This window comes from Taeniopygia guttata, chromosome 16 (genome assembly GCF_048771995.1).
Source record: "Taeniopygia guttata chromosome 16, bTaeGut7.mat, whole genome shotgun sequence".
NCBI lineage: Eukaryota > Metazoa > Chordata > Aves > Passeriformes > Estrildidae > Taeniopygia > Taeniopygia guttata.
The window spans coordinates 3,945,464-3,955,024 of record NC_133041.1 but is presented as its reverse complement, the minus strand read 5'-3'; positions in this window follow the sequence as shown (position 1 = coordinate 3,955,024).

Here is a 9,561-nt window from a genome sequence, read left to right as displayed (position 1 = left end):
CTAAAAGTTGATATGAAGTAACTGGAGCTTCAAAAGAAAAATCACATCCTGTAATTTTAGTGAAATTGCAAGCACAAAAATTTGAATGATTTTTAGTATCTACTACTGTGTCTTCTACATACACTGTGTTACAAGCAGTTCTAAAGCATGCACATCCATTGCCTATATATACAAGGAATGTTTTAGGAGTTTCATTAGGATGGATTTCAAAGTGACAGGTATTTTGTTCAGTGTCCAGGCAAATATCCTGAGCTATAATTGCATTGCCTTCACAGATGAACCCTTGTTGTTCTCGGACAATACAAGATTCTAAGTTAACAGTTTGCCATTTATCATCAATATGTCGGGCCCATTCTCTATGCTCGGAAGGATAGAGAGTGGCTCCATCATGATTCAATCCTAATGCAATGATGGGGAATATTGAATGCACGGAGGCATTGCGTATGGTTAACACAAAAGCTGTGGCTAAGTTTGCAGTGGGGTCATAAGTAAAGTTCACCAAATTCCACCAGGATTGGAAATCCTTTTCAAAGTCAGTGGCACTGTTCCAAACTATCTTCCGAATTTCCATAGGAAACGTGCCTTCTTCACCTTCTCTTATAATTGAAGCAGCAACTGACTGCATCCATAATTGTGCCTGAATGCAGCTAAGGGCTAAGGAAACGTTGCTTTGTGTAGCATTGAGTGCATCAATTATCAATTCGTGGTCATTCAGATTTACCTTTTCCCAATTTGGTAATATGTTTGTTAGCAACCACTGATGCGTTCCCACGGCTGATAAGGATGATTGCAATGGTTGTTGTAATTGGGTCAAATCTTTAGTTGTAGCAGCCAATTTATTTAATAATACTTCTGAATAAATACTAGTTAGAATTCCCAATCCTGTTCCCACAACATCAGTTATGTCTCTTGGTATCCGTGTTTTAGAAGGGTTCCACTGTCGTAACCAGGTCGTCCACCCCTGGAAAGAAGTTTGCAAGAAAGGTGAACAAGCTGGCTGAACTTCAGAGACATTGCTTTGCATTAGCAATTTAACTTGTTTAAGAGACCATGCCGGATTGAACAATATTTGTTGTTGGCCAGTTTTCCTGATAATATATGGTCCAACTTTTGAGATTTTTGGAGTAAGCATAACTGGTGGTTGAGTTTGAGTGGTGGTGGTGGTATGAACTGTAGTAGTTTGGGTTATAGCATTTATTATAAATTTAAAAGAAGATCCTTCAGTGTCTTTGCCCCAAAGACAAACTACTTCAGCAATTTGTGTTAGTGTAAAATTGTGCCAACACTCTTGTATGCTTGGATGCGTGCAAACCTCCTCTCGCTTGTTTGTTTTACCTGTTAGGACACTAATTGAAGTTGCTTTGTCGTAGGCAGTTTTGTTAATCATTCGGCATCCTACACTAATTTTCTCCCCTATTTCCCCTTGAAGCTGCCAAGTTTTTTGTTCTTTCCATTCTTGCTTAGTGTATATTTGATTATTATGCATAACAAGAGTTAATAGATTTAAATCCTTTACATTTCCCATGTACCCAGAGAAAGAAACAAAAGCTTGTGACCATGGCCCTTCGGTAAAGGGACTTTCTATCAATTGAGGTGCAATTATTGTGTCATTGTTAGTTGTAGCATCAATTTTAAATTTGTAAACCAGACCTTGTAAGTCCAACGGATTGGTTAAATTATTTTGCCAAAGACATGTCACATAAGTAGTTTTAGCTAAAACAAAACTATACCAGCACTCATTGGGTTCATAATTACAATCTAAGGTAATTACTACATTGTTGTTTTGGGGACTTGAAGTATAGTTACCAATATATTCTTGACGGCAGCACAGGGTAAGGGGAAATGTTTTGATACACTCCCATTTCTTTGTAGGGCACACTTTTGCTGAAGGAATTTTTAAATTATTTTTTCCTCCTGGTTCCATAAAACTTCCAGCAACTGTGATAGAAGAAGCTTTCTCATGTGAGGATCCTTCTACCTTTCTGCATGCTACCACAATAGTCTCACCAATCGTTCCAGTTAGGGTTCTGGTCCAGTCCTTCTGATCCCATTTCCACTCACTTGGACGATATACCTTAGAGTTATGTAGCACGACAGTTGCCAGATTTGGGTGGCGATCTTTAGGATATGATCCTATCACATCAGTGTGTTCGATGGTAGCTTCTGACCACGACCACTCGGAGGGGTGTTGGCTGTAGATTTGTGGTAAAATGCAGAGGAGTATCATCAATTTTATCATGGTTCAGATGATAAAGTCCCTCGGGGTTCTTCTGTAAAAGCAAACATAACAAGAAAATCCTGCCACTATATGGCAGAGAAGGTTAGAATGATGGAATTATCCAGCGTGTATTTATCCGATGCTCTTTTCCTAGAGCATCAGAGGCTATCCATGTATATTTGTTCAGAGGGGTTTTCAGCACAAGTGGTACCTGCCCTACAGTGGGGAGGTCTACCAAGACAGGTTGCCCAGGGTAATGTGCAGGATTTTTAGGATCATTAGGTCCTTGCAGTGAGGGAATGATGCTTGGAGCTGTTGGACAAAAAGCAGTGACCTTGGGACACCCATTTACTCCCCACCTGTCATTTACACCTTTTACAGCATTCCATAACCGAAGATCCCAATTTCCTTCCTGTGGTCTCAATAGTCGTTTTAAAAGACCATTAGTCCTTTCTACGATCCCGTTAGCTTGGGGATAGTAAGGGGTGTGAAAAGTCCATTTAATTCCTTCACCTTTTGCCCAGTCCTGTACAACTCTAGCAGTGAAATGAGATCCATTATCAGATTGTATTTCCTGGGGCTTAGGGAAAGTTCCAAACCACCCCTGCAAAGCTTTGACAGTATTGTCCCCTGTAGCCCTTTTGAAAGCATCAGCTTGGACTAACCCAGATACAATCTCTACTCCTACTACTACAAAATGTTTTCCTCCTGATTTCTTGAAGGGACCGATATAATCTATCTGCCATGCATCCCATAAACCTTTACCTTTCCTTAAATGCAAAGGGTCATCTTCTAAAGGGTGTCTTTCCAGTCGCCTGCGACACTGCTCACAAGCTGATATGCAGGTTTTACACATTTCTCTGCTAACAGGCCAACCTCAAGCATGAGCTTCTTGATATAAATCTTTCACACCTGTGTGCTGTCTTTTGACATGCAGCCATTCTAACAGTTGATCTCCTTCCTCTGTAATTTGCTCCTTTTCCAGGGGACTAAGCCTTGCTAGTTCATCAGCTTTATTATTCCACTCTCCTGCTGGATTTCCGTCTGTTTGATGAGAGGCTACCCATCCCACTGCAAAATTCCCCTGACTTGCAATATTTATTATTTCTTGCCATTTTTCCTTTTGCCAAACTGGGATTCTATTCACTTCCCAATCATTTTGTTGCCAAAAAGGAAGCCACTCAGTACACCCTTTGTAGACAGCATAAGAGTCAGTGTAAATGTAGACTGAAGAGGAATTTTGTGCTTCTATTTGGAAAACACTCCAGACGGCTATTAGTTCCCCAACCTGTGCGCTACCTTTTCCATCCGTGATAATTTGCTCACCAGAAGAGATGTGGAGTGCTGCTGCTCTATATTTCCATATCTTTCCTTCCCTTTTAGCAGAAGCATCAGTGAACCAGGAGTTTGCTGATTTTTCAGGGCAGAAAGGAGGGGCCACTTTGTGTACAGAGGCAGGTTTGTCCTGGCTGCTATCCAAGCTCTCAGTTTCTTGTATTGACAAATTTTTCACAGCTCCTTCTGTTATTGTAAAGATGTTACAGTAATGTTCAATCTGAGCATACCACTTTCTTACCGAGGCCCTCTGGGCCACCCCGTCAGGAGGGGGGGTCCCAGTAGTGACTGTCTTAGTATCATTGAAAGGGCTTCTCAATACAATTGGTAGTTGTAGTGCAAATCTTTCCACTTCAATGAGAGCCAGGCTGACCACAAACAATCCCTTTTCCCAGGTAGTGTACCTTTTCTCAGCATCTCTGAAACCATGGGAATAGAAACCAACAGGCCTTGTTGGACCCTCGGGTCCCCGCTGCCAAATGTGTACTGACAATCCTGAGACAGCAAATCCCCATTCTACCTGAAAGGGGTCTGTAGGATGAATAGGGCCCAGTGCTTGATGAGCAGTTGCTTCAAAATTCAGTAATTGCAATGCTTCTTCCTGAGAAGGAGTCCAATCCCGTTTTACCCCTTTCCTTAGCAAGTCATAAAGGGGCCTAGCAATTATTGAGAAATCTGGAATGTGTTTTCTCCAAAACACTAATAATCCTACAGCCTGTTGTAGATCTTTCCTGGAATGAGGCATTTTAATCTGATCTAAAGAAGTTAAGGTATCAGGTGGAATACATGTCATGCCTCCTTTCCACCAAATCCCCAGAAACTTTACTTCTTGAGAGGGTTTTTGAACCTTTTCTGGGGGGATCTGTAAATCGAGACTCTCTAAATGGGAGATTATTTTCTGTTGAGTCTCTCTTACTGCTTCAATTTCATCCCCTCCCACCAAAATATCATCAATGTATTGATACACTGCTACATCATCAGGTTTGGATATCTCCTCTAGTTCTTTAGCTAAGGCATGGTGGGCTAAGGTGGGTGAATGCTTGTATCCTTGTGGGAGTCTAGTGGAAGTGTATTGCTGTCCTTCCCACGTAAAGGCAAAACGGTCCATGTCTTCTGGTTGTAATGGTATCATAAAGAACATATCTTTGACTTCTATAGTTGCCATAATTGGATGAGCCTTTTCTTGAATAGATGTTATTAATTCTGCTAAGTTTGGGACCGCTGCTGTGAGAGGATCTGTGTTGGCATTAAGCCTGCAAAAATCGACTGTCAGTCTCCATTTCCCATTAGGTTTTCGGACTGGCCAGACGGGTGAGTTGAGGCTGGGGCTGGGGCTGGGGCAGCCAGCCCGACACAACCAAACCCCCATGGTGGGAGCAGAGGTGGGACTCCAGACCCTGTGCAGGGGCTGCTTTGCTTTCCAGGCAAGGAAGGGCTTGGGCTGCTCCTCTGCCCTTGTTTGCTTTGGGAACACCATGGGGGCAGTGCAGAGAGAAGGGAGAAAGCCTGGGATTCCCTCACCCATGGTGGGTTTTTCCCTGGCAAGCAGGGGTTGGACCTTCCTCAAGTCCCTGACAGAGATAAGATTTTTGACCTTTATCCTCACTCCTCTTTTTGTCTGTAATCTATTTTCAATAATTTGATGTTTGTTTTTCTAGAGGAAGCGTTCTATGTAAGGTCCAGTCTGGATCAGGAAGTGCTTTGGAGCAGCTGCGGCGTGGATGGGCCGTGCCCTTGGAGAAGGCTGAGGGCATCATTTGGGACCAGCTTTTCTCCCAGCGGTGGATGGCGTGAGGTGAGTCCTGTCTGCTGGGGATGGTGGGGTCAGAGCTTTGGGGAGATGGCAGCGAGCACAGGAGCGTCCTGCTCTGGGCAGCTGCTGAGGGCTGGATGTGCCGTGGCTGCTGCAGGCTGGGAATGTCCTGCCCTCCTGCTCTGCTCCCAAAGGCAGCAGTGATGGGCAGCTCTGGGCACAGCTCTGGGCACGGCCAGCATGGCCTGGGCTCTGTGGGCAGCTGGGACAAGGGGACAGCAGCCTTCAGCTGACGGGTGGTTTCTGGTTTCTCTCCTTGCAGCCGGGCTCTGTGGGTGCTGAGGCTGCTCTGGGCCCTGCCAGGGCTCTGCTGGAGCTCAGCACCGGGCCACAATCAGCCAAAGGAGAAATGGGGTGCCCTGCAGCACAGACTTGCTTGAGCATTTCAGCAACACAGTTCAAGTTTGCAGAGTGTACACCTCCAAGGGAAAACATGGCACCACCCAAGACATTAACTTGTTCAATAACTTCTGATATTAAATCAATCTGGGATGACCTCAAATGACATTTTGCAGCTTGATCAAGTTGTAGCTCAGCCCTTCTCTGACCAGTTCTCTCCCCCACCTGCCTTTTACTCCCCAACTGCTCCCTATTTTCCATCAGTGAGCTCCCAGCCCATTCCAGTCTCCATCACACTGTTGCCTTCCTTGGTGCCGCTCACCATGAGGAAGGCCGAGCCCCAGGCTTAGGGACTCATCCTGTCACTGGCTGAGGAGCAGCAATGTCTCAGAGCTCCGGTGGGATTTTAGTGTCATTCAGAGCTGCTCTCCAGCCCCCAGCTCTCCTCACTGCTGAGTTCCCGCTCCCTTTTCCTCATCCTTGCAGCAGGATGAGCTCTGTGAATCCCCTTGAGCCTCCCCACTCTTCCCAGCCCACGCACCCACCTGGGTTAGGCTGAAGCTGCAGCTTCTCTGTCTCCTCTGGCACAGCAGTGCAGTCCCCTGTGCGGGGAGCCCCAGCCCCAGAGCACAGCACTCAGCAGTGCAGTCAGGGCTGGAGCAGCTGCCCTGCAGCCCTGGCTTGGCTCTTTGTGGCAGGGAATGCTCCCTGTTTGCAGCTGTCCCTGCAGGATGGCCCCAGGGCAGAGCCCAGCCAGGCTCCCACTGCAGCTCCTGAAGCTGTGAAACCAGTGAAATCATCCAGACTGGGTTTTTCAAAGGCCCTTTAGAAGGAAGGGCTTGAGAATAAATGTGCTCTGTTTGCCACACGAACATCAGGGTGAGTGGTCTCTTTGGCTCCAACCCACTTTCCACCCTGAGCCAGCGTTACCCACTCCCTCACACGTCTCCCCAGTGCCTTCCCACTGCCTTGTCCTGTCAGGACTTCCACAGCCCCTCATCCTTTTCTGGCCCCATCCCCTCAGGGTCTCCCCCAGCCCGGCCAACCTGCCCGGCAGCAGCGCCGCAGCCCCACAGGAGCTCCAGAGGAGCCCCATCAAGAGGCACCTGGGAGCCCTCAGCAATCCAGCCAGCAACACACGGGCAGGAGGACACGGATGGCGCTTCCTGCCTGGGACAGGGCTTGTGGCCATCTCCAGGCACCGGTCTCACAGAGATCCCCACAGCTCCAGACCCTGCCCATCTGCTCTCTCAGCAGCACAAAGGCTTCAGCAGAACCACCAAAGGCCAAGGGGCTTCTGGCCATTTTCCCTAAAACCCTGCATGCCTGGGCAGCTTGCTGAGCTCAGGAACCCTTTTCTCCCTCTTCCCCACGGCCCTGCAGAGCCTGGGCAGCAAAAGAAAGATCCTGGGACTCTGTCTATTACAACACATCCTATATTTACATGCTAAAGGAAAACAAAAAAAAGGAAAGAACAATCTTGAAGAAATTAAACATTTCTGCTGGCTCAGCTGGCCCCAGCAGACAGAATCTCTGGGATCATCTCTCTGCAGAGCTCCAGCAGCACAGCCAGCCGAGCCCCGACAGACGAGGCCGTCTCCTCCATGCCCTGCAGAGCCGATCATGCAGGTTGCCAAAGATGGAATATGGAGCTCTCTCTGTTCCCTGGAGGACGTACAATGTTTGAATTGCCAGGCTTCCGACGGCGACACTGATGTCATTGGCCATGCCTTCCAGGGCTGAAAGAGAGAGGAACAGAGCCATGGTCAGTTCCCGCATCTGAGGGGACCCGAGGAGACTCTGTGCCAGGGCCATCCCAGCCGGCTCTGGCCATGGACAGAAGGGAGCAGGGACCAGCTGGATCAGCCCGAAGCTGCTGGGCACGAATCCCCCAGGTGCCCTGAAACCTCTGTGTGCTCTGCCCACGCCGGCCCTGGTCCGCACAGGGAGCAGAGCCCTCCGCAGCCGGGGCAGGGCTCCCAGCTCCCCCGCCAGTCCCCGCTGGCAGCCCGCTGCCCTCACTCACCCTCAGAGATGAGCTGGAGCTCTTTGGTCCTCCCCCTCAGGTACTGCCCGGCCGTCCCTGGGAACACAGAGCCTGTCAGGCCCAGCGGCACAGCTCCCTGCCAGCGGCACTGCCAGCCCTGTGCCCACACGGCCTCCTGGCCCGGCAGGGCTCGGGCCGGGCCCTCGCCGCTCGCTGCCGCCCCAGGGCACGGCTGGAGAGGGCGGCAGCAGCGCCCAGGGCAGGCGGGGCTCCGCGGCACCGGCCCGGGGCTGGGGCCGAGCTGCGGCGGGGCGGGGAGGGAGCTCGGGCTCCTGGCTCACCCATGAACCTGACGGCCGCCTCTCGCAGGGGCTGCTGTAGGTTCTGCAGGTAGGGCAGGGCCCGGCGCAGGTGCTCGGCCACTCTGCTCCTGTCCTCTGCCAGCTGCAGAGAGCGGCAGCAGGGAAGGGTTGGCGCGGGCTCAGCCCCTGGGCCGGGCGCTCTCCGCGCCAGCCCCGGCCTCCCCTGCCCGCACAGCCCTGAGGCGCGGCCAGCAGCCGCCGGCGCCGGGCTCTGGAGGGGGCAGAGGGCCGGCTGCTGCCCGGGGAGCCGCGGTGCCGCCCCGCAGCCCCGCCGGGCCGGGGCTCCATCGGCACCCGGCTCGGGCCGCAGGAGCCGGCACGGCCTCGGGCTGCAGCAGCGGGCAGGGGCACAGCTGCCAGCCTGCACACCGAGCACCGCGCTCAGGGGGCTTCTCCAGCCTGGGGCTGCGGCTTCCCGGCCCTCCTTACCAGCCACTCCATGAACTTCCACAGCTTCTTGCTCTTCACCAGCTTTTCAAGTTCCGTCCTCTTCAGGAACTCGGCCGCACACAGAAGCGTTTCCTGAGAAGCCTGGAGAGCAGCAGAGACGTGGAGATGGCCCCACAGCCCAGGGCGCAGCACCTGTGTCCCTGTGCCAGGGCCTGGAGGAGGCTGCAGCCCACGAGGTGCCAGGGCAGGAGGCAGCCCAGCCCCCTCCCAGGGGAACAGCAGCAGCCCAGGAGTCCTCACCTGTGCCACTCGCTGATTCTCATCATGGCAGTGGAAGAAGAGTGGCAGCAAGGTCTGGTGCACGTGTGTCTTCAGAGCCCCTTTTTCCTTTCCTTGTGGAAGAGTCACCAATGTTCCAAGGAGCACTATGGAGAGCAGCTGCACCTGGCTATTGTCCTGTATGAAGGGAAGAAAATAAGACCGCAGCATCGGCTGCACGGAGCTCTGCTTGGTGCAGGCCTGCAAATCCGCAGGGCACAAAGTGTCCGGGCAGCAGCCAGTGGCCATGGCTGGGGGCAGTGAGCCTTACGTGGTCAAGGAGTGGCAGGAGAGCCTCAACCAGCTGCAGTGCGATAGAGCTGGGTATCAGCATGTCCTTTTCCAAGATGATAAAGTTTAGGAGCATGGCTGTCATGCTAACTATCTCTCCATCTGCGTCCCAGAGGAGCTCCACAAGACTTTCAGTCAGGCTCCACATTTTTTTGCTCTGTGCGGAACACAAGTTTGTGAAACGCCATCCTGCTGCCGCAGGGCCTAGAGGCCAAAGGGCTGTTCTGAAGCACTTGGGCAGCTGAAGCAGGAGGCAGGAGAGCTGGGAGCAGCTGGCCCAGTGCCCAAAGCCCAGCCAAGCCCAAGTGACTGCATTCTCGAGCACAGCCTCTGCCCTGCCCCCTTCTCACCATCAAGGGATTGTTGATGAGATCAAGAAGGGCCCTGAGCACCAGGTGACACTTCTCTCTGCACCCACGCCGCAGGTGCCTTGACAAGATTTGCAGGACTCTGTCAGCACCGCGTTCACTCATGTCCAGGCACTTGAGGACCTGAAAGGCACAGGGCA